At 38.3% G+C, this 26350-nt stretch overlaps 1 pseudogene; it reads right to left on the bottom strand.

Moving 5' to 3' along the window:
- Positions 1-2930: 2930 nt before the first annotated feature.
- LOC147340727 (uncharacterized) overlaps positions 2931-26350 on the bottom strand; it is a 49694-nt pseudogene continuing 26274 nt past the window's right edge.

Raw genomic sequence — 26350 nt, 5'->3', positions numbered from 1 at the left:
TCCCTGGGTTGGGAAGATCCCCTGGAGAAAAGGAAGGCTACCCACTCCAGTATTCTGGCCTAGAGAATTTAATGAACTGTGTAGTCCATGGGATCGCAAAGAGTCGGATATGACTGAGCAACTTTCACTCATGATTATTTTAAATCCTTCAAAGTATCCCCATAACCAGTAAAATTTAGTCTAAACTCCTTAACAAGGCATATGAAAGTCTCCGTGATGTAATTTTTGGCTACCTCCCCAGCCTCATCTCTTATGCCCTTGGTCACTTTTACACACCAGCAGTATGTGGAAGTTTCCTGCGTACTCCATGTTGGTTTTCACTTCTCCACTTTTTGCTTTTCCTCTGTCTTAAAAACTCTCTCCCAAGCTCACTTTATAAAGCTAACTCTCAACAGTATTATCACACTTCTCCCTAATGGTTTATTGGTTAGTTGTTCTTTGGGTTCCTACTTTCTTGTATACATTTTTATCATTGTACTAATCACGTTGGATAAAAATAAGTGGCTTTTGTCTCTGTCTTTTCTATTAATCTGAGTTCCAGGGACTATCTCAGATTCATCTTTGTATCTTTGCAACTAAGCAGTGCTTAGCACGCAACTGGTGTGAAATAAGTGCCTTTAAAGAAAGGAGGGGAGACATTGAAATGGCCAATAAACACATGGAAAGATGCTCAACATCACTAATTATTAGAGAAATGCAAATCAAAACTACAATGAAGTACCACTTCACATCAGTCAGAATGGCTATCATCAAAAAAAATCTACAAACAGTAAATGCTGGAGAAGGTGTGGAGAAAAGGGAACCCTCTTGCACTGTTAATGGGAATGTAAATTGATAAAGCAACAGTAGAAAACATTATAGGAGTTCCTCATAAAACTAAAAATGGAATACCATGTGACATAGCAATCCCCCTACCGGGCACATACCCAGAGAAAAACATAATTCACAAAAATACATACAGGACTTCTCTGTTGGTCCAGTGGTTAAGAATTTGCCTGCCAGTGCAGGCAACACAGGTTCTATCCCTGGTCCAGGAAGATTCCACATATTGTTGGGATAACTAAGCCTATCAACTGCAACTACTGAAGGTCATGTGCCTAGATCCCATGCCCCACAACAAGAGAAGCCTCTGCAATGAGAAACCCCACACACTGCAACTAAATTGTACCCCTGACTTGCCGAAACTAGAGAAAGCCCACATGCAGCAACAAAGATCCAATACAGTCAAAAATGAAAATAAATAATTTTTAAAAATAAAAAAATGTATACATGCACCCCTGTGTTCATTGCAACACTATTTACAATAACCAGGACATGGAAGCAACCTAAATATCCATCAACAGAAGAATGGACAAAGAAGATGTGGTACATATATACAATGGAATATTACTCAGCCATAAAAAAGAATGAAATTGGGTGATTTGTAAAGATGTAGATGGACTTACAGACTGTCATACAGAGAAGTAAGTCTGAAAGAGAAAAACAAATATCATACATTAACACATATATGTGAAATATAGAGAAAAGATATTGATGATCTTATTTGCAAAACAGAAATAGAAACACAGACAGGGAACAAATGTATGGATACCAAGCAGGGACGGGGAGGGGTGTGCTGGATTGGAAGATTGGGATTGACAGGTATACGCTACTATGTATAACATAGATAACCAATGAAAACCTACTGTATAGCACAGGAAACTACTCAATGCTTTGTGGTGACTTAAATGGGAAGGAAATCCAAAAAAGAGGGGCTGTATTGTATGAGTACAGCTGATTCACTTTGCTGTACAGCAGAAACTAACACAACATTGGAAAGCAACTATAATAAGGGCTTCCCTGGTGGCTCAGTAGTAAAGAATACATCTGCCAATGAAGGAAACGTGGGTTGATCCCTGGGTCAGGAAGTTGCCTTGGAGAAGGAAATGGCAACCACTCCAGTTTTCTTGCCTGAAAATTTCCATGGACAGAGGATTTCAGAGGGCTACAGTCCATGGGGTCATAAAGAGTTGGATATGACTGAACAACTAAGCAAGATACTCCAATAAAAATTCATAAAAAATAAATAAAGGAGGGATAAAGGAAGAGAAGTAGGAATAATGGAAGAAAGGAAAAGGGTAAGGAAGAACCCAGATCTTGGGTTCAACACCACTCAGTTACAGAAATTATTTAGTAATTCTCAGTGGCACCCCACTCCAGTACTCTTGCCTGGAAAATCCCATGGACGGAGGAGCCTGGTGGGCTGCAGTCCATGGGGTCCCGAAGAGTCGGACACGACTGAGCGACTTCACTTTCACTTTTCACTTTCATGCATTGGAGAAGGAAATGGCAACCCACTCCAGTGTTCTTGCCTGGAGAATCCCATGGACAGAGGAGCCTAACGGGCTGCTGTCTATGGGGTCGCACAGAGTTGGACACGACTGAAGTGACTTAGCAGCAGCAGCAGCAGCAGCAGTTTATTTTAAGAGACTAATTTATAATCAAGCCACACATTTCAAATAAAATTAATTTTACATGCTTTGATGAAATTCTATATGCTTATCTAGGAACTAAAACGTATTCAATGTTCTCTGTAGGCAATTTGCAGCCAACCTTCTGTGCATTTCACTGAGCATGTTATAAAGATACATGTCATAAATCAGTAAGCAAATGTTACGCTAAATTTTGGAGATAACAAGTATTTGCCATCCCTGGTGAATTAATGAAGTTGGTAATCGAAAATGAAAGTTTTGCTCTGTGGTCATAGAGAGGGGTGGGGGGAAGGAAAAGTTAAAAAATTTTAGAGATAAGAATTAATGGCATTAAAAGAGAAAGAAAGGTAAAGGATAATTTATAGCATAGGAAACTCACACCCATAGCTTTATAAAAATATTCCAAGTACGCTTTGAGGTTGATCAGATGATTTTATATAATTTTTTTCTGCAGGAAACTTAATAGTTGGGTTTCATCTTATAGCATGTGTCCTATCCTATAAGGGACTTCTGAATCCTCAGAGCTTGGATGTCCAATTTATTGTCTCTCTCTTTGAATGTAGCTTGATTTTGGACCTCCTGGGATGGACAAACTCTGCAAGGAAGTTAAAAATATCAAACATAATTAAATGATACTTAATAAAATCTCTATTCTTGTTTAGATATATTCATATACTACAAAATTGGACATACAATATCTGAATCATTTTAGGAATTTGTTTAATCACCATTAAAAAAGTTAATTATTTAAAACAACTCACAAAATTTTTTAGCAAATGAATTGTTGGCTGACTTTAAATAACCATTAAATACTGTACTTTTAGTACAGTTTCCCTAGACAAGTTTAGATACAGTGCAATCCAGAATCTCCACAGTAAAGTAAGAATTTAATATTACAAGAGCAAATTTACCTAAGAAAAACAGACAGCTCTTTTTTTTTTCCCCTGAAATTACAGTATCAAAGTCCACACTCTAATCTTGCAGGGATGAATGTTAGTACTATATAACTGTTAATTAAATTTGTTGCTTTTATGAAGTATCTCACTTTTGTTGTATAATCATATTGACAAATATTAAGCTACATCACTAGTGTTTCCAAATCATATGTTATTATTAATGTAACAACATTGTTTATGTCATAGTAACCCAGACTTTTGTCAGTGCTATAAAATTGTTTTATGATAGGGGTCATACTGAAACCTCACTTTCTCAACATGTTAATGTTACTTTTTAACAGTTAAAAATCTCTACTCACAGATACCCTTTTATATTGCAGAGACCTTGAAAAACATGTTCATGAGCATTTAGAAATACTATTTTAAAACAGATCTGAGAAAGGAATGAATGATGTAGGCCTTTATTTTGAGGGGTCTCTATTTTTATTGGAAACCATTATACTAATCACCTTCCCCATTTTTAAGAGAATGGTTCAAAGATAAAAACACACACATACACACATGTTGACCATCACTCTGTAGCAAGCATTCTGCTTGGCACTCAGAATACAATAATGAATAAGTGATGGTTGCTGATCTGGATGAATTAAAAATCAAGTGGAAGACACATATACTATAGAAAGGAAGACAAATATTTATAACATGATACCTTAGTATAAGAATGAAGACATTAATAGTACTGTTGGGAAGGCAGAGAATAGAGCACTACCTCTGCTTAAAGGTTTGGGAAAGGCTTCATGAATGTGATACCCAAAGTATATACTAGGATGACTGGGAGTTTTGCAGACATAGAAACCATAATTGCTTGGGAACCATGTACTTGGGAAACCATACATTTGGTATGGCTGGAACATAGAGTGGAAGACTAAGATCAGCAAGAGATGGAGATAGAGAGTTGGAGAGATGAGGGGGGATAAAATCCCTCATATAATGCTTACTTGAGGAACTTTGACCTATTTGTATGAGGATCAAGCATGGTCTTTTAAGCTAGATTACAATAAGATCATATTTGGTTTTAAGATGATAACTTAGGCAGCAGTGTGACAGGTAAACCTGAAATAGAGACAGAGGTGGCAAAGGAATTAGCTGGCCATAATTTAGAAGAGGTGGCTCAGTGGTAAAGAATCTGCCTGCCAAGCAGGAGATGTAGGTTTGATCCCTGAGTCAGGAAGATTCCCTGGAGTATTCTTGCCTGGGAAATCCCATGGACAGAGGAGCCTGGTGGGCTACAGTCCATGGGGTCACAAGAGTTGGATATAGTGACTAAATCACCACCAACAATTTAGAAGAGACATGCTGAAGACCTGAAGTAAGTCAGTGACAGAGGGAATGAGTTGTCCCAGAACTGAAGGGGTTCCAGGAATGTGGGCCTTTCACTTTTAAAACCAAGACCTTCCCAAGCAAACTGTAGTGAGTTGGTCACCCTAGATTTAAGGGAAAAAAGAAAAACATACTACTTCATGCATGATTAGACTTAAAGGGAGCAGTAAAGGAGAGAAAAGAACTTCCTTGTGTTCACAGACTCCAGTCTTAGATGATTGGGTCAGTGGCACCATTCACTATAATACAGAATATAGGAGAGGAGTAGGGTGGAGTGTAGAGAAAATATCATAGGTCTTTAAGGAGTCTGCTAGAAATATAAGTGTACAAATATCCTATAGAGTATTAGAATCACTGGTCTAGATCTAGAGAGAATTTTATGAGTTGAAATTAGATTTGAAATTTACCGGAAAGATGGAACCCTGAAAAAACAGTACTATTTAAGTTGTAGACAGAGTTGGAAGTTCCTGGAGTTTGCTCAACTCATGTCCACTGAGTTAGTGGTGCCATCCAACCATCTCATCCTTTGTTGCCCTCTTCTCCTATTTCCCTCAACTTTTTCCCAGCAACAGGGTCTTTTCCAATGAGTCAGCTCTTCTCATCAGGTGGCCAAAGTATTAAGGTCTTATAACAATTACAACACTTGAATATATCTATGCATATGCTTTGGATATATGCTATATAACATGGGCAGAGCTGCTTGTCTTCCCCAAGATAGCCTTGCACTCACCAAAGTTAATGATAGAAAAAAGTCAAGCAAGACTTAAGAAACCTGGAATTTCCCTGCTCTGCCAATAATTAAATCCTGGACAGCCCTATTCCTCCTAGAATTTTAGGCTTCTCACTGTAAAATGAAAGGGTTAGACTAGATGACCTGCAGGGTACTTTTCAGCTCTAGCTTTTTCTGATATCTAGGTGTCCTCCTGTGGACTTCCCTGGTGGCTCAGATGGTAAAGCATCTGCCTACAATGCGGGAGACCCAGGTTCAATCCCTGGGTTGGGAAGATCTCCTGGAGAAGGAAAATGCAACCCACTCCAGTACTCTTGCCTGGAAAATCCCATGGACTGAAGAGCCTGGTAGGGCTACAGTCCAGGGGTCGCAAAGAGTCAGACACGACTTCACTTTCCTCACTTTCTTGTGGAGCAGCCTTTCCACAGAACAACATCTTCCTCTGGCTGCAGGCCTGACCTCCATCCATCCATCCACAAAAGCAGTTTTCCTAATCCTATTTAGTTGTCTATGTTGTGTTCTTTTATTTTGCTAGATTTCCTTAAGAGGATTGTTCTTCATTCTTTGTGTGACAATTTGCAGATTTCCATTTTGTTAGGGTCAGTTCTTGGAGCTTTATTAGTTTCCCTTGTTGATGTTATATTTATTTGTTTTTTTGTTATCCTTGATTTCTTATATTGGTATCTGCACACTGAGGCACATTTAGTGCACATTTAGGCAGAGGTGGATCTTCACCAGTCAACTCAGTTTGGGTTTCTAGGCATATCTGTTGGTAATGTCCTTAGGCAAGTGGGGTCTGCTATTATGTTGAGGGTGGAGGGAGGCAAGTATTCAAGCTCTGAGTTTGGGGATGGGGAGGTGTGCCACTGACTGAGAACATGCAGATAGCACTGTTAGCTTGGTTCTTTACATAAGTAAGGCTGTTAGATGGTGCTGTACTTTCCTGGATTCTCTGGTCAGGCTTACTAGATGACTGAGACTGGGTACTATATTCTATAGTAGATGGACACATGAATTAGTTTTCCTCCCTGGTAGGGTATCAAGTGCCTGTATCGCTTTATTGTTTGGGACCCCAAATCAGGCAATAGTGTGCACTGAATTCCTTGGTCAGGTGAGAACACCAGTTTTTTTTGTTTGTTTGTTTTTGTTTTTTCTGAAAATAGGGAAAGATATGGGTTGTGCTCTCTGTTCAAGTGCCACTCTAATCAGGGGTGTTGGGTGGCCTATGCAGTTTCCTGTGTGCTCTGGTTAGGTTCCCTGCTCAGGCAAGATAAGAGGCTATATTCAGCAATGAGCAGGGCCATGAATTAGTTTCCCTGCTTGGGTGCAGTGACAGATGCAGTTCTAAAGGTAGTAAAGCTCTTTGTTTGTTGTCTTAAGCCAACCCATACTCCAAGTTCTCTGGCCAAACAGGTTCATTGGCTTTGCTGTGCAAACTATCAGCTCTGCCTGCCTGCTTCTTGCCTTGAGTGTTGCTGGGCTGCACAACTTCCAGATATTCTTGCTAGCCTTTCTGATCAGATGAGGTGGGAGATACTCTTCACAGTAGGTGGGGATATGTCTCAGTTCCCTTGACTGGGCAAGCCCACCTCTTGGTCCAAGCATTGCTGATTACACAGTTTCTAGGTGTTCTTGCCAGCTTTTCTGGTCAGATGAAGCTCTGGATCCATAGTAGGTTGGGCTATGTTTCAGGTCACTTGCCTGAGTGGGACACTGAAGAGTCACTGTAGGCAGTGCCCATTTTTTCCAAGCAGGCTTTCTGGACTGGAGGGGCTGGGAGTTACCCTCAGCCCTGGCTATGAGTTAATCTCCCAGCCTGGGCTTAGCAAGGAAACCCTCCAAGCCCACTGGCTTTACTCTGGGAGCAGTCAGCTCTGCATGTCTCTCAGCTGGAGTATTGCTAGGCTACACAGCTTCCAGGTGCTCTCATCAGCCTCTCTGATCATATGGGGTTGGGGGACACTCTCCCCAGTGGATGGATCTCAGTGGACTCAGCTCCTTGCCTCAGACTCCTTGGCCCAGGCTTTATGGCCAGAAATACTCCTCATCTGAGTACCCAAATCAGGCATATCCACATCCTGATGAGAACTGCTGAGCAGTTCACTTAAGCCTGGTCAAAGTGCACCACTGATTCGGTTCTGCAAATGAGCAAAGCCATTTAATTAGGATTTCTACTTGGGCACTGCAGCTATGAAATTGGTCTGCCAAGATCCTTGTTGAAAGCCCCTTCCCTCCACTCCATAACAGTCAGATTCCCAGTGGTTGAACCCTGCAAGTCCCCCTGAAATCCCCATGTGGTGATACCAGAGTAGGGGCTCTCACAAAGCAACCCATGAAGCTTAGGAGGTTTGTTGACCCACTGGCTCTCCTTTTCCACTGGAGGAAACAGAGACCTCTCTGAGTGGTGCTATACTGGCAATAGGAAGGACAATGCAGTCAATGTGGAGCAGATCCTCTTATCCTTCTAATGCAGTATCTCTTGGTCTCTCTGGTGCAGGGGATGCTCTAATCTCACCCCTATTTCTAGAATTCTCTCAGTTGTGCCATATTCTTAAATAGATGTTAGCTCTTCTTCCGAGGAGGAGTGAAGTCAAGAATGACATATGTTGCCATCTTGGTGATATCACTCTCCCCATTGTGGGTTTCTTGGGGGAGGTCATTTTGTCAGTGGTTATTAAACTAAAAATGACCTTCCCCCCACAAAAAGCAACACTTCAATATGTCAACAAACATTAGATATTCATTTTTGATGTATTAGTTTCAGTTTTATATGATTCATTGCATTTGTCAAGAACATTCATAAAGATAACTTTCAGGTGATAATGTTTCATCTTTTTTGATTTCTGGTTTTAAACACATACAAAGAAACAGTTTGCACCTCATATTAGTTGTTAACATGTAACTAGAGATCAGCAGTTAGCTAGTATTCAGCAGTAGCTTGAGCAATGTGCTATTTAATGTATTATGTACACTTAAACACAAATAGCAGTTGTCTTGTTCAGTTCAGTTCAGTCACTCAGTCTTGTCTGACTCTTTGTGACGGCATGAATTGCAGCATGCCAGGCCTCCCTGTCCATCACCAACTCCCGGAGTTCACTCAGACTCACGTCCATCAAGTCAGTGATGCCATCCAGCCATCTCATCCTCTGTTGTCCCCTTCTCCTCCTCCCCCAAATCCCTCCCAGCATCAGAGTCTTTTCCAATGAGTCAACTCTTCGCATGAGGTGGCCAAAGTACTGGAGATTCAGCATCAGCATCATTCCTTCCAAAGAAATCCCAGGGCTGATCTCCTTCAGAATGGACTGGTTGGATCTCCTTGCAGTCCAGGGAACTCTCAAGAGTCTTCTCCAACACCACAGTTCAAAAGCATCAATTCTTCGGCTCTCAGCTTTCTTCACAGTCTAACTCTCACATCCATACATGATCAATGGAAAAACCATAGCCTTGACTAGACGGACCTTTGTTGGCAAAGTAATGTCTCTGCTTTTCAATATGCTATCTAGGTTGGTCATAACTTTTCTTCTAAGGAGTAAGCGCCTTTTAATTTCTTGGCTGCAGTTACCATCTGCAGTGATTTTGGAGCCCCAAAAAATAAAGTCTGACACTGTTTCCACTGTTTCCCCATCTATTTCCCATGAAGTGATGGGACCAGATGCCATGATCTTCGTTTTCTGAATATTGAGCTTTAAACCAACTTTTTCACTGTCCACTTTCACTTTCTTCAAGAGGCTTTTTAGTTCCTCTTTACTTTCTGCCATAAGGGTGATGTCATCTGCATATCTGAGGTTACTGATATTTCTCCTGGCAATCTTGATCCAGCTTGTGCTTCTTCCAGCCCAGCATTTCTCATGATGTACTCTGCATATAAGTTAAATAAGCAAGGCGACAATATACAGCCTTGGCATACTCCTTTTCCTATTTGGAACCAGTCTGTTGTTCCATGTCCATTTCTAACTGTTGCTTCCTGACCTGCATATAGGTTACCTGGTCTTCCATGTCCAGTTCTAACTGTTACTTCCTGACCTGCATATAATTTTCTCAAGAGGCAGGTCAGGTGGTCTGGTATTCCCATCTCTTTCAGAAATTTCCGCAGTTTATTGTGATCCACACAGTCAAAGGCTTTGGCATAGTCAATAAAGCAGAAATAGATGTTTTTCTGGAACTCTCTTGCTTTTTTGATGATCCAGAGGATGTTGGCAATTTGAGCTCTGGTTCCTCTGCCTTTTCTAAAACCAGCTTGAACATCTGGAAGTTCACGGTTCATGTATTGCTGAAGTCTGGCTTGGAGAATTTTGAGCATTACTTTACTAGCGTGTGAGATGAGTGCAATTGTGCAGTAGTTTTGAACATTCTTTGGCATTGCCTTTCTTTGGGATTGGAGTGAAAACTGACCTTTTCCAATCCTGTGGCTACTGCTGAGTTTTCCAAACTTGCTGGCATATTGAGTGCAGCACTTTGATAATTTAATGATTATCATAATATCAATCTGACCTCTGAGTTAGTCTTATGAAATTTAACCAGTCTTCCTTTGATCCCAAATCTCCTTTCTAAATATTGCAAATTTAAGCTATATATATAGCATATTAATTCATATGAAGTTTTACATATACTATACCTTGGACTCATATTTCCTAATCCCATTTTACAAAATGAAATAATGGTGACAGTCTTATAAGCTAAACTTTCTGTATCTTTATCTTAACTGATTCTGTCATATAATTTTGCTATAGCAAAGCCTTAGTATTCATTATAATACTTTTATATGAATTGTGATAATAATTATATATAGAAAACGAAATACATGATACACACAAAAAGTGCCTTCATGTGCATTGCCAAGGAATACTTGCCCCCATAGTTTGCTTCAGGTTTAGCTGTTCCCAGGAAGCCATCCCAGTTAAAAGACAGGTAGATATAAGGATTGTCCTCTTTGGGTTCATGAGTCATAATGCTAAATGAAAAATTAAACATGAAATATTTTAGGATATTAAAAAAAAATCAAACACACCTAGACTGTTATCATATATTCTCTAGGAAGCAAATAAATGAAATCATCCAGAAAGCACATTAGATGACAGATATATTAATATAATGGCATCTTTCAGAAAACAAAGAAATCATTCTCCTTTTATTCTATTCCTCACTAAAACTAAGGTTTTAGTTAGGGACTATTTACTGTGTCTAAGAGTATCTAAGAAATCACTAGGATACGTAGATAAATGAAAGAAATACAATTTTAAAAATATTACAGATTAATTTAGGTCAGTGCTTTTTTACTCAGGAAATAGAGTTATCTTCTGGCATGAAAAAATTATGTATATATTCATAGTTAGAAATATTGTTATCTCTGACAATGCCCCTCCCTCTCTGCAACCCCACCTCCTACTGAGAAATAAATACATAAAAGTTTCTACTAAAATTATTTCCAAGTAAGATTCTGCTTTCTCCCCAAGCCCCCACAGTATTTACAAGCTTTAATTTTCCTTTTAAGGGATTGCTTACTTGTAATTTCTTCCAGAGAGCTGTTGTGGTGGAGATACAGGACTTCTAGGAAAGACACTTTGAAGGGATGAGCTCCGGGGATTCTGTACATAGATTTTTTTAAGTGCAAAAGGAAAGGTTCAGCCATGATTTTAAGGAGATTTGAAATACAATGACCCATATTGATTGTTGTTGTTTAGTCACTAAGTTGTGTCTGACTCTTTTTTGACTCCTGTGGACTGTAGCCTGGCAGGCTCCTCTGTCCATGGAATTCTTCAGGCAAGAATACTGGAGTGGGTTTCCATTTCCTTCTCCAAGGGGTCTTCCTGACCAAGGGATAAAATCTGCGTCTCCTGCTTGGCAGGCAGATTCTTTACCAATGAGCTACCAGGGAAGGTGACATATATTGATACCACATGCTAAGTATGTAAATATCCAGATATCTCTAGGCCTGCCCCTAAATGATGACAAATAAACAAATATATTTTTAAAAGGCAAATGTTTGGGTATTATGGTAGTAACTTAACAGGTCTTTGTATCTATGTCATCTATTTACATTTATCTATCTTTCTATGATATAGAATGGCTTATAGAAGGGGAAATGCAAATGGAAGCTTCATTTCAGCTGTTACTGTAAGAAGTGAGTGAACCTTCCAGCCAAAATAATTAAATATAAACTCCCCTTCCCATTGTTATAGTGTGAAAAAATGCTTATTCCCAGAGAAAACAAAGTTGACAAAAAATAACTTACAGAATACTGGGGCTGAATATAGAGAGTTGCAGCATTAAACAGATACACTATACAACAGAGTTTTGGAGGGAAGCTAATACATATAAACCTTAACTGATAAAAACTTTGTTCTTAAAGACCATAGTTTCAGTAAGTGCATAAGCAAAGAGTAAATTCTAGTAATAATGGACTTTGAAATTGACCTTATAACACAGACATGAGGCATATAAGTGGGTGCAGACCAGATCTACTCAGAGTCTATTCTTATAGCCATGCAAGTTATGAGTGGGTTCATAACATTGTGACATAGCCATTCTGATGAGCCATACTGAAATCAAGAATATTTTAACATAGCTACTTTGACAGAGGTATTTTGACATGGCAAAATTTGATACAGACTGTAAAATAATTCACTGTACTTTCTGATTAACAGAAGATTAAGTTGGATGTGAAATATATACCAAAACTCATCCCTAAGTTTCAGTTCATGTCGATCCACAACCACTCTGGAGAGGGGGGAACCTTGGTTTGGTAATAATATTAGACATAAGATAAAGGTTAGGCATCATCTGGAAAGAGAAACTGATAAAAACAGGAAGAATGAAACAGACCCAGTATTTTTCCTCCGTTGTTTAAATATTTTTCTTCTGTCTTTGGGCTTTCCTCTTCTGCTTTGTTTTTGCAATCTTCTTTAAAATGAAATAAAAGGCCACCACAAAACACAAAAAGAAAACCATGACTCTTGAAAATGTGATTTCAGTGAAGCTTGGCAAGAAAGCTTCTCTTTTGTCTATAGCCAGTCCTTCTTGTCTTTGCTGCCTGATGTCATAGTAGACAGAATCACAGGCTCCTGACTATTCTGTGCATCATTTCTTAAAGGGGCTACCTTTTCCATCCATGGACTTAATTCCATTGGTCCAGGACTTTTTCTCTAGCAGGCAAGAGAGACTAGCATGTCTGATGCAATTTAATGAGACCTATCTAAAATTTTGGATATGAGGATCACAAACCAGATTTTCTAGCTTTAGCAATGTAGATATATTTGGGGAAAAGAATCCCATAGGAAGCAGTAAGTAAGTCTCAGCACATGGAGGGATGTTCTGTACTTCCCACTTGTCCATTTTTGGCCTATTTAAACTCATTAACCCAGACCTGGGCCTTGATTCAACTAGATAGATGTAGAAAAGTGTTTCAGGCAGAACCTAAGGAATAGAGAACTTTTGAAATTTGGTGTTGGAGAAGACTTTTGAAAGTCCCTTGAACTGCAAGGAGATCCAACCAGTCCATCCTAAAGGAAATCAGTCCTGAGTGTTCATTGGAAGGACTGATGTTGAGGCTGAAACTCCAATACTTTGTCCACCTGATGTGAAGGACTGACTCATTTGAAAATGTATGGCAAAACCAATACAATATTGTAAAGTAATTAGCCTTCAATTGAAATAAATAAATTTATAATAAAAAAAAGACCCTGATGCTAGGAAAGATTGAAAGAAGGAGGAGAAGGGGACGACAGAGGATTAGATGGTTAGATGGCATCACCAACTCAGTGGACATGAGTTTGAGTAAACTCCGGGAGTTGGTGATGGACAGGGAGGCCTGGTGTGCTGTAGTCCATGGTGTCACAAAGAGTCAGACATGACTGAGTGACTGAACTGAACTGAACTGACTAGAAGGTGGGGTCAGATTGACATAGTGACCTTTTTTTAAAGATCAGATACTAGAGGTAGTGGTGATGGTTATGTGATTGTAGTATGACACTCTACTCTTATGAGCCCATGGGGGTCCAGAAAGAAGAATAACAGCTAGCTATGAAGACATTTCTCTCTAGAATCAGTGACTGTATCAGCCTCTTGAGGTAGACTGACTAATTTATTGCCCAAACCAAAACACTTATAAATAGAATGACAGGGGTAACCATGTTTACATTGGAACAACCAACAGAAGGTGAGACTATCCTCATCACCCTACCTTGAAGTCACAAGTTGTTGGACCGAAAAGCTGAGCCTCCAACCTGTTTTCAGAAATACAGTCAATACAGCTTCCATTTTCTATATCAAAATAAATTCCTCTTCCATATCTTGCTTTGGAAAACCTTGAAATACCCCGTTTGGTATTACATAGGCACAATCGTTGATTCTGTTTCTCAGAACTCACAAGGTTGACCTTGTGAGAGTGTGGGACTGATATATTCCAAATTAAGCCATTGTGGAACCAAAGCATTAAGCCATAGTCCACCTTGACAACTTCAAAAGGCAAAGAAAAAGCCATGTGGAGGGAAACATTAGTAAATGTAGAAAAGTGAGCAGATTTTCATTTAAATCTATGATCAAAGAGCAAAACATCATCTGAGTGTTGAGAAAATTAAAGAAATCAAGAGAAGTCTCTGGAACTCCCTGATGACATTCCAAAGAGAAAATTTGTGTGTAGGAAGACACACAGTTCTATCTAATCTATTTGGGACAGCCTGACTAGGTGCCTCATGTATTGACAGAGGCAGTTGTCATATTAATTCTCCTCTCCAATGCCATTAAAGTTTTTTCCCAGTTGTTACAGATCAAGGCTCTTTCTAGGGCAGCAATATTTGGAACCAGGAGTGGACTGCACCAGTAGAGGGCTGGATTTTAGTTTCTCAGATAAATATCAGATTTTAAAATGTATGATTAAAAATCTCCAAAGAGCCCAATAGCACTGGCGAGCAATCCTACAATTCCCTAATTTATTCTCTTATTCTCTGAGACAACTATTTAACCATCTCATCTCTCCACAAATTTCCAACTTCTCTTCCATGTTCTTTATTTCTAGTTAATGACCTCACATTTTATTTCGCTAACAACTATTTCATTTTCCAATCACCAAATTTATCATCCCACCTTCTTCTGTATGAAGTGTCTCTTCTTATATCAAAGAATAACTCTTCCAAATATGCTCAGGATCCCTCTTCTTGCCCTCCTGTGGCTTTTTTTTTTTTTTTTTTTTGGTCATACTATTATTATTATCCTACAGTATCACTTTTTCACCTCTCAACTGGATCATTCCTATTATCACCCAGGTTTGCATTATACAAAACTCTCTTAACTCCACATCATTTTCTATATACTGCCTCATTTTTCTGCTTCTTATCACTGTAAAGCATCTCAGAAAATTTGTCACCCTAATTGTAACCATTCCCTCACCTCTCTTTCATTTTTCAGTCCATGTCAGTCTTTCTTCTGTCCACACCACTCTGCTGAAACTGCTCTTGTCAAGATTACCAACCACCTCATATCGCCAAATCCAATCTTATTTCTCTGTGTTCATCTGATTTTATCTCTCAGTATCATTTAATATAATGAGTTATTCCCTGATTCTTGAAATACTTTCTTTTCTCTCTTTGCTTCCTTGATATCACACTGTCCTGGCTTTTTTCCTATTGCTCTATATGATCTATCCCAGACCATTTTGCCAGCCCAGCTTCTCCTTTGCAACTTGACCTCTAAATGTTAGAACACCTGAGGGCTTGTTACTGACTTTTTTACTCAATATCTATACTCTGTCTATAAGTCTAGTAACATGACTTTAAATAGGAGCCATATCTTGGTTACTATCAAATTTATATCTCTAGTCTGTACTTGTCTACTGAGATCTAAATTCATTTATCCAACTGCCTACTCAAGACCTCTTCTTAGAAGTCTAATAGACATATCCAACTAATCATGTCAAAACCAAAAATGTGATCCCTTCATTGAAAAAATACCCTGCTTTTCCTCCAATAATCCTCATTCACCCAGTTGCTTAAATCAAAATCTGTGAATTCATGTTTCATTTTTCTCTTTACCTCCCTCTCCTATACAATCTATCAGTAAATTTTGGTTGTTATACTTGTAAAATAGATCACTTCTTTTTATCTCCACTGTTACCACCCTAGTTCAAGAAATCATTAGCTCTCTCTTGGACTTCAGTCAGATTTTGAACTCTTCTTCTTTCTTCCAGTTGTGGACCCCTCCAAAACATTCTCTACACAGCATTCAGAATCATTCTCATGAAGAAAGTTTTCCAGTGTGACTTTTCACTGAACCGATAACAAAATTAAATATCTCACCATATCCTACAAAGCCCAATATGATGTGCTTACCTCATCAACAATTCAACCATGTTAACTTTCTCTTTTTGGGCACATCGAGCCTGTTTTTCCCTTACGGTTTTTGTGTTTGTTCTTCTCTCTGCTTAGAAAGTTCTTTCCCTGACCTTTGTATGGAAGGGTTTTTCTCAACTTACACGTCAGTCTCAATTTACATATCAAATCTTCAAAAAGTCATCTCTAACTTTCCTATCTAATGTTACCCCACTCTAAGTCACTACTATATCACTCTGTTTATTGTACTTACAGAATTTAACATAATATTATCTTATCTACTTGTTTATTATCTGCCTTCTCTCCCTTCTCTAATTTAAGATCAATAAGGCAAGACTTAGTCTCAAAAGCCCCTGTATTGTTAGAATACAGAACAATTCCAGGCACATATTGGAATTTGGTAATTTTTCATTGAGTGGCTAAATGAATAATGATATCTAATGAGTACTACTGAGTGCATTTTTATGCTAAGAACCAAAGTGAAACATTGATTCCTTCCTGTTGAAGTCTGCAATCCCTTTGCTGTGACCTTATACTTTAAAGGCATCATAATATATCTATCTTGAAAGAGCATCAAGCCCAAATCAGAAATAATCTGAACAATAATAAGGCATAGAGGTCTCCCAATCAGAACCTATGTATTGATTATGTAGGATCCTTTACTTCTCTATCCTTACCGCTTGCCTGTTGGGATATTTATGCCCTCCTAAGGTGAATAATAGTGAAAAATAAAATTTGATATTCAAACTTATCAATTTGTTGTCAAACATCAGCAGCTTTAATGAAACATTGGTAGAAGGGAAAATATTCTGAAAGGAAATTTGATTATTTTTTTGTTTAAAGATTTACTATATCCACATTTTCCTTTGGCTTACTTTTTGATCAGGAGTAAAGATAAGTAAAAGCATCGAGAATTTAAGATCTGATGAACAGTGATCACCTATCCATGGAATAAGTGAGTCAAAGAAGTGGAAGAAAGAGAAAGAGCTAACTATTTTTTAGCCCTCACTCTGAGATTACTCCAACAATGAGAAAAGAACTGTTTCTTTACCTGCTTCTGCCCCCAAATAATAGCCTTGTGCACCGAAAATAGTGACTTTAGGCTGCCTTAGAGCTCTTTTGGGTCAGTTGTGATATGAATTTTTAACTTACATGACTGGCCCATGAAACTCAGAGAAAAGTTTCACAACCATAAAAAAGCCCTACATCCATAAATATATAGAAAGTATATATAAATGGAGTTAATTCATTGTAAGTAAACTTAAAATTAAGTCTATATTAACACAAGATACAGTCTTTAAACAGGCCTTTGAAACAAGCATAATAGAGCCTCAGTCTCCTTTAAAAATTCATACTTTAACAAAATACAACATCCATTTATGATAAAAAAAAACCCTCCAGAAGCAGGCATAGAAAGAACATACCTCAACATATTAAAAGCCATGCATGATAAACCCACAGCAAACATTATCCTCTATGGTGAAACATTGAAATCATTTCCCCTAAAGTCAGGAACAAGACAAGGGTGCCCACTTTCACCACTACTATTCAACATAGTTTTGGAAGTTTTAGCCACAGAAATCAAAGAAGAAAAAGAAATAAAAAGAATCCAGATTTGCAAAGAAGATGTAAAACTCACTGTTTGCAGATGACATGATCCTCTACATAGAAAACCCTAAAAACTCCACCAGAAAATTACTAGAGCTAATCAGTGAATATAGTAAAGTTGCAGGATGTAAAATTAACACACAGAAATCCCTTGAACTCCTATACACTAACAATGAGAAAACAGAAAGAGAAATTAAATAAACAATTCTATTTACCATTGCAATGAAAAGAATAAAATACTTAGGGATAAATCTACCTAAAGAAACAAAAGACCTATATATAGAAAACTATAAAACACTGGTGAAAGAAATCAAAGATGATGCAAATAGATGAAAAATATACTATGTTCATGGATTGAAAGAATGGATATAGTGAAAATGAGTATAAAACCGAAAGCAATCTATAGATTCAATGCAATCCCTATCAAGCTACCAATGGTATTTTTCACAGAACTAGAACAGATAATTTCAAAATTTGTTTGGAAATACAAAAAGTCTTGAATAGCCAAACCAACTTGAGAAAGAAGAATGGAACTGAAGAAATCAACCTGCCTGACTTAAGGCTATATTACAAAGCTACAGTCATCAAGACAGTATGGTACTGGCACAAAGACAGAAATATAGATCAATGGAACAAAATAGAAAGCCCAGAAATAAATCCACGCACCTATGGACACCTTAGCTTTGACAAAGGAGGCAAGGATATAAAATGGAGAAAAATCAATCTCTTTCACAAGTAGTGCTGGGAAAACTAGTCAACCACTTGTGAAAGAATGAAACTAGAACACTTTCTAACACCATACACAAAAATAAACTCAAAATAGATTAAAGATCTAAATATAAGACCAGAAACTATAAAACTCCTAGAGGAAAACATAGGCAAAACACATTCTGACATAAATCACAGCAGGATCCTCTATGACCCACCTCCCAGAGTAATGGAAATAATAGCAAAAATAAGCAAAAGGGACCTAATTAAACTTGAAAGCTTTTGCACAAGGAAGGAAACTAGGAGGAGAAGACAAGGTATAAAAACAGCCTTCAGAATGGGAGAAAATAATAGCAAACAAAGCAACTGACAAAGAATGAATCTCAAAAATATACAAGCAGCTCACACAGCTCAATACCAGAAAAATAAATGACCCAATCAAAAAATGGGCCAAAGAACTAAACAGACATTTCTCCAAAGAAGACATACAAATGGCTAACAAACACATGAAAAGATGCTCAATGTCACTCATTATCAGAGAAATGCAAATCAAAACCACAATGTGGTACCATCTCATGCCCATCAGAATGGCTGCTACCAAAAAGTCTATAAACAATAAACGCTGGAGAGGGTGTGGAGAAAAGGGAACTCTCTTACACTGTTGGTGGGAATGCAAACTAGTACAGCCACTATGGAGAACAGTGTGGAGATTCCTTAAAAAACTGGAAATAGAACTGCCATACGACCTAGCAATCCCACTGCTGTTCATACACACCGAGGAAACCAGAATTGAAAGAGACACATGTACCCCAACATTCATCACAGCACTGTTTACAATAGCTAGGACATGAAAGCAACCTAGATGTCCATTGGCAGATGAATGGATAAGAAAGCACTGATACATATACACAATGGAATATTACTCAGCTATTAAAAAGAATGCATTTGAATCAGTTCTAATGAGGTGGATGAAACTGGAGCCTATTATAGTGAAGTAAGTCAGAAAGAAAAATACCAATACAGTATATTAATGCATATATGTGGAATTTAGAAAGATGGTAACAATGACTCTGTATGCAAGACAGCAAAAGAGACACAGATGTAATGAACAGTCTTTTGTACTCTGTGGGAGAAGGCGAGGCTGAGATGACTTTAGAGGATAGCATTGAAACATGTATATTACCATATGTGAAATAGATTGCCAGTCCAGGTTTGACACATCAGACAGAGCACTCAAGGCCGGTACACTGGGATGACTCAGAGGGATGAGATGGGGAGGGAGGATTGAGGGGGTTTCAGGATGGGGGACACATGTACACTCATGGCTGATTCATGTCAATGTATGGCAAAAACCACCACAATTTTGCAAAGTAATTAGCCTCCAATTAAAATAATTAAATTAATTTAAAAATTCATACTAGTTAGCATTCTCCTAGGCTGTGTTTAAATTCTCTCCAGCCAGAAGCCCAGAAGTCTAATGAAATTAAGTATTTTAAAGTTCTGGGTAAAAACTTTCTTTCTTTTGATCTAAGTAACATATACACACACATGCACACATATACACAAACAAGCATACGTTCATGTGAGTGCATTGGAAGCTACATTAAAGTGCATTCAATTCGTTTGGTTTCTATTTAGTGCTACAAAACAGAACCCCAAGGTATTATAGTCTGGAAAGAGTTAATGCATCTGCCAAAGGTATACATTTTACAATGGTTGATAATTTAAATCCTGAGAGAGCATAATGCATGTCACAGGTTCCTCAATCAGCACTATACCTAATAGGGAGACCATATGTCTTTACTTTTTATAGGGACAATACTGACTTCATGTAATTTTTTTCAATAATGGAAATTTGCTAAACATATTACCTAAATATGACACCATATATGTGCAAAAATTACGTAGATTAAAATAAATACATGATGTAAACATAGAATGTTGCCTGGCCTTCCAGTTCTATAAGGATTAGGTTGCAACCCACTGCAATCTCAACTGAAGTGTTCCTTAAGAGAAATTTAGAATGGAAAAAGAGGAAGCATTCTGTTTTGGATATACAGGGCTCCTAGACAGTTAAAATGCATGTCTAAGGAAGAATTTCTATGACCTTAGATTCTTACATCCTCCCATACATAGAAAAGCACTAAAATCATTAACTTCTGATTGTTGTAGTTGTTGTTTTATGATTGGCAGTAATCTTTTACCTTTTTGTACTGTTCATGGGGTTCTCAAAGCAAGAATACTGAAGTTATTTCCCTACTCCAGTGGACCTCATTTTGTCAGAACTTGCCACTATGACCCATCCGTCTTGGGCGGCCCTACATGGCATGGCTCATAGCATCATTGAGTTAGACAAGGCTGTGGTCCATGTGATCAGTTTCATTAGTAGGTGCCCAATATTCTACTGGAGAAAAGTGGAGAAATGACTCCAGAAAGAATGAAGAGATGGAATCAAAGTGAAAACAATGCCCAGTTGTGGATCTGACTGGTGATGGAAGTAAAGTCCAATTCTGTAAAGAGCAGTAATACACAGGAATCTGGAATGTAGGTCCATGAAATTTGGAAAACTCAGCAGTGGCCAGAGGAATGGAAAAGATCAGTTTTCTTTTCAATCCCAAAGAAGGGCAGTGCCAAATAATGTTCAAATTACAGTCAAGCTTTTGGCTTTGTAGATCACAACACACTGGAAAATTCTTCAAGAGATGTGAATACCAGACTGCCTTACCTGCCTCCTGAGAAATCTGTATGCAGGTCAAGAAGCAACAGTTAGAACTGGACATGGAACAACAGACTGGTTCCAAACTGGGAAAGGAGTATGTCAAGGATGTATATTATTACCCTGCTTATATAACTTATATGAAACTACATCATGCCAACTGCCAGGCTGGATGAAGTGCAAGTAGAATCAAGATATCCAAGAGAAATATCAATAACCTCAGATATGTAGATGACACAATCCTTGTGGCAGAAAGTGAAAAGGAACTAAAGAGCCTCTTGATAAAAGTGAAAGAAGAGAGTAAAAAGGCTGGCTTAAAACCCAACATTCAAAAACCTTAATATCATGGCATCTGGTCCCATCACTTCATGACAAATAGATGGGGAAACAATGGAAACAGTGACAGACTTTATTTTTGGGGGGCTGCAAAATCCCTGCAGATGGTGACTGCTGCCACGAAATTTAAAGACACTTGCTCTGTGGAAGAAAAGCTATGACCAACTTAGACAGCATATTAAAAAGCAGAGACTTTGCTGCTGCTTCTGCCACTAAGTCACTTCTGTCGTGTCCAACTCTGTGCAGCCCCATAGATGGCAACCCACCAGGCTTCTCCGTCCCTGGGATTCTCCAGGCAAGAATAATGGAGTGGCGTGCCATTTCCTTCTCCAATGCATGAAAGTGAAAAATGAAAGTGAAGTCACTCAGTCGTGTCCGACTCCTAGCAACCCCATGGACTGCAGCCTACCAGGTCCCTCCATCCATGGGGATCTTCCAGGCAAGAGTACTGGTGTGGGTTGCCATTACCTTCTCGGGCAGAGACATTACTTTGGCAACAAAGGTCCGTTTAGTCAAAGCTGTGATTTTTCCAGTATTGATGTATGAATGTGAGTGTTGGACTATAAAGAAAGCTGAGAGCTGAATAACTGATGCTTTTTAACTGTGGCCTCTTGAGAAATTTGTATGCAGGTCAGGAAGCAACAGTTAGAACGGGACATGGAACATCAGACTGGTTCCAAATAGGAAAAGGAGTACGTCGAGGCTGTATATTGTCACCCTGCTTATTTAACTTCTATGCAGAGTACATCATGAGAAATTCTGGGCTGGAAGAAGCACAAGCTGGAATCAAGATTGCCGGGAGAAATATCAATAACCTCAGACATGCAGATGACACCACCCTTATGGCAGAAAGTGAAGAGGAACTTAAAAGCCTCTTGATGAAGGTGAAAGAGGAGAGTGAAAAAGTTGGCTTAAAACTCAGCACTCAGAAATGTTGAGTTTTAAGCCAACTTTTTCACTGCAAAACTAATGCAATATTGTAAAGTTTAAAAATAAAATAAAATTTAAAAAAAAGGATCATTAAAAAAAAAAAGAAAGAAAATGAAGATCATGGCTTCTGGTCCCATCACTTCATGGGAAATAGGTGGGAAACAGTGGAAACAGTGTCAGACTTTACTTTTTGGGGCTCCAATATCACTGCAGATGGTGACTGCAGCCATGAAATTAAAAGGCGCTTACTCCTTGGAAGAAAAGTTATGACCAACCTAGATAGCATATTGAAAAGCAGAGACATTACTTTGCCAACAAAGGTCTGTCTAGTCAAGGCTATGGTTTTTCCAGTGGTCATGTATGGATGTGAGAGTTGGACTGTGAAGAAAGCTGAGCACCGAAGAATTGATGCTTTTGAACTGTGGTGTTGGAGAAGACTCTTGAGAGTCCCTTGGACTACAAGGAGATCCAACCAGTCCATTCAGATCAGCCCTGGGATTTCTTTGGAAGGAATGATGCTAAAGCTGAAACTCCAGTACTTTGGCCACCTCATGCAAAGAGTTGACTCATTGGAAAAGTCTCTGATGCTGGGAGGGATTGGGGGCAGGAGGAGAAGGGGACGACAGAGGATGCGACGGCTGGATGACATCACTGACTCGATGGACATGAGTCTGAGTGAACTCCGGGAGTTGGTGATGGACAGGGAGGCCTGGCGTGCTGCGATTCATGGGGTCACAAAGAGTCGGACACGACTGAGTGACTGAAATGAACTGAACTGAACTAATTGAAGACTCTTGAAAGACCCTTGGACTGAAAGGACATCCAACAAGTCCATCCTAAAGAAAATCAGTCTTGAATATTCATTGGAAGGACTGATGCTGAAGCTGAAACTCCAATACTTTGGCCACGTGATGTGACTCATTGGAAAAGGCCCTGTTGCTGGGAAAGATTGAAGGCAGGAAGAGAAGGGGATGACAAAGGATGAGATGTTTGGATGGCATCACTGACTCAATGGACATGAGTTTGAGCAAGTTCCAGGAGTTGTTGATGGACAGGGAAGCCTAGTGTTCTGAAATCCATGGGATTGTAAAGGGTGGGACACCACTGAGTGCCTGAACTGAACTGAACTGAATCTTTTACCTAATGGGCTTTCCTGGTGGCTCATTGGTAAAGAATCTACCTGCATTGTAGGAGATGTGGGTTCAGTCCTGGGTCAGAAAGATCCCCTGGAGGAGGGCATGACAACCCACTCCAGTATTCTTAGCAATAAAGTCCCATGGACAGAGGAGGCTGGTGGGCTACAGTCCATGTGGTCACAAATAGTCTGACACGACAGAAGTGACTGAGCTTGCACATGCATGCAATCTTTTACCAAGATGGATGTTTGCTCACATACATTTTCCTGCCAAAATGTTTCATATACATCATGACTCCTACCCTACCTCTTGGGGACAGTGCCTCAGAGCTATCTGAGAAGCTGTCTCCCAGGCTATAGTCCTTGTTGTGTGTTCTTTTGACAGCAGATTAAAAAAAAAAAAAACTTTTTCTGACCATATGTCCTTATGTTTATATCAGAAAATATAATTACTATTCATGTATTGCCCCCTATTTTAAAGAAATTCCTTCATGAATCAGTGATGAATAAGAGAACTCAGTTTTAGTGGAATGAACCAGAGGATAAAGGGCAAGTTTCTGTCTTTACTCTCTTTTTCATCCATGTGCTTGCTCTCCTTTAGTGATCACATATACTCCTAGGGTTTGACTACCAGAAATATATTGTTTATCCTCTCTGAGCCCCGATTTCCTCATTTAAAAATGGGACTAATAATATCTGCCTCATAGGTTTCTGTTATAAGCATTAAAGGGGATAATGTGTATAAAATGCTGAGCACAATGCCTGCCAAGGCATATATTTTCACTGGGTTTGTCTGAAAGAAAAATTTTAATATAGAGATACAACTTCTTCAATTATTTGTGCCATAATTTTTTATAAAGCAACTTCTATGTGTCAAGAATCTGTACACAGGGATAAGACACAGACCTTATAGTTTGAGGGAAAGGAAGAGTCAATAGTCTAGCCTCTGTCTCCAAAGGACAATAAAGGATTAAGTGGGAAAACATGCATGAAATATTTAAAAAATGAGAAATGCAGCAGTGTAGTAAGATGATCCTGGTCATTTACACTTATTCACTTAAAGTTTTGTGATATAATTTACATGCCATAAAGTCCATCCATTTAAACTGTATAACTCAATGTTACTATATTCAGAGTTACACAACCATCACTCTAATTTTAGAACATTTTCATCATTTCCCCAAAGAAACTCTGTACCCACTAGCAACCATTCATTATTTCTCCCAAATGCTCTCCCACCTCTACCCTAAGCAACCGTCAGTCTACTTTCTGATTGTATGGATTTGTTTATTTTAGGTTTCTCAGGTGAATGAAATCATAAAATTGGCTTTTTTCACTTAGCACAATGTTACATCCATGTTATAGTGTATAAATATTTAATTCATTTTTTTAAACCAAATAATATTCCATTCTATACATACACCACACTTTGTTTATCTGTTCATTAATTGGTGGACATTTTGAGTTGAACTCCATCTTAGCTATTATAAATAAGGCTGCTATAAACAGTCATGTGCAAGATTTTGATTAGACATAAGATTTCAGTTATCTTAAGTAAATATCTGGAATTGTGGGTCATATGGCAATTTTATGTTTAACTTTTTGAGGAGCTGTCAGACTCTTTTCCAAAGTGGCTGCACCATCTTACATTTACACTAGCAGTGTAAGAGGGTTCCAATTTTTCCATATCATCTCTAACACTTATTGTCTGTCTTTTCTATTATAGCCATCCTAGTGGGTGTGAAGCAGAATCTCATTTTGCTTTCCCATGATGGCTATTGACATTGAACATGTTTTTATGTACTTACTATCCATTTTTATATATTCTTTAGAGAAATGTCTATTCAGATACTTTGCCAAATTTTTAGTTATGTGATTAAACTTTTTGCTTTTGAGTTAGAGGAGTGTGTTATATAATTCTAGATAAAAGTCCCTTATCAGATATATGACTTACCAACATTTTCTGGGCTGTATTTTTAGTTTCTTAATGGTGTTCTTTAAAGCACAAAAGTTTACATTTTTGTGATTTTGAATTTACTTATTTTTTGTGTGTCCTCAGTTGTGCTTTTGGTGTCATATTTAATAAACTGTTGCTTAAAACAAAGTCATGAAGATTTACACCTGTTTCCTTCTTCTAAGAGTTGTATAGTTTTATTAATAGCTCTTATATTTAGGTCTTTGATCTATTTTAATAGTTGAGTTCATTATTATATATGTTGTGAGATAGGTGTCCAGTTCTGTTCTTTTTCACATGAACAGTCAGTTGTCCCAGCACAATTTTTGAGAAGCCTGTTCTTTCCCTTATTGGATTATATTGGTACCCTTATCAAAAATCAATTGACTGAAATGTGAAGTTTTATTTCTGAATGCTCAATTCTATTCCATTGATATGTCTATCCTCTTGTCACACCTCACCATCATGATTATACAGTAGCTTTGTTGGAAAGTGAGAACTTTAGCTTTGTTCTTCATTATTGTTTTGACTTCTGTTTCCTTTGCATTTTCATGGTGTGTTTTTCTCATTTTACGGTCAGACTTACTCTTTCTCCAAAACAAACAAACAAACAAACCAATAGTAAGTGGAATTTTGTTAGAACTTGCACTGAACCTGTATATCAATTTGAGGAGTATTGCCATCTTAACAAGAGTAAGTCTTTGGGCTTCCCATGTGGCTCAGTGGTAAAGAATCTGTGTACCAATGCAAGAGATGTGGGTTCAATCCCTGGGATGGGGAGATCCCCTAGAAAAGGAAATGACAGCCTACTGCATCCAGTATTCTTGCCTGGGAAATCCCATGGACAGAGGAGCCTCGTGGGCTACAGTCCATGGGGTTGCAAAAGAGTCAGACACAACTGAGCGACTAAAAAACAACAGGTCCTTCAACCCATGAACATGGAATTTCTTTCCAATTATTAAGGTCTTCTTTATTTCAACAAAGTTCTGTAGTTTATAATTTTGTACTTCTTTTGTTAAATTTGTTTCTAAGTATTTTTATTTTTATGCTATTATAAATGGAATTGTTTTCTTAATTTGATTTTAGGATTGTTCATTGCTAATGTATATACAATTGATTTGTGTATATTGATCTTGTATCCTGTTCAATTTTAACCACAAGCTC

The sequence above is a fragment of the Bos grunniens genome, chromosome X (genome assembly GCF_055505025.1).
Source record: "Bos grunniens cultivar Pamir isolate PY7600 chromosome X, Bosgru_T2T1.0, whole genome shotgun sequence".
In the NCBI taxonomy this organism is placed as follows: domain Eukaryota; kingdom Metazoa; phylum Chordata; class Mammalia; order Artiodactyla; family Bovidae; genus Bos; species Bos grunniens.
The sequence above is the reverse complement of the archived record's forward strand: the minus strand, read 5'-3'. Positions and strand labels throughout refer to the sequence as shown.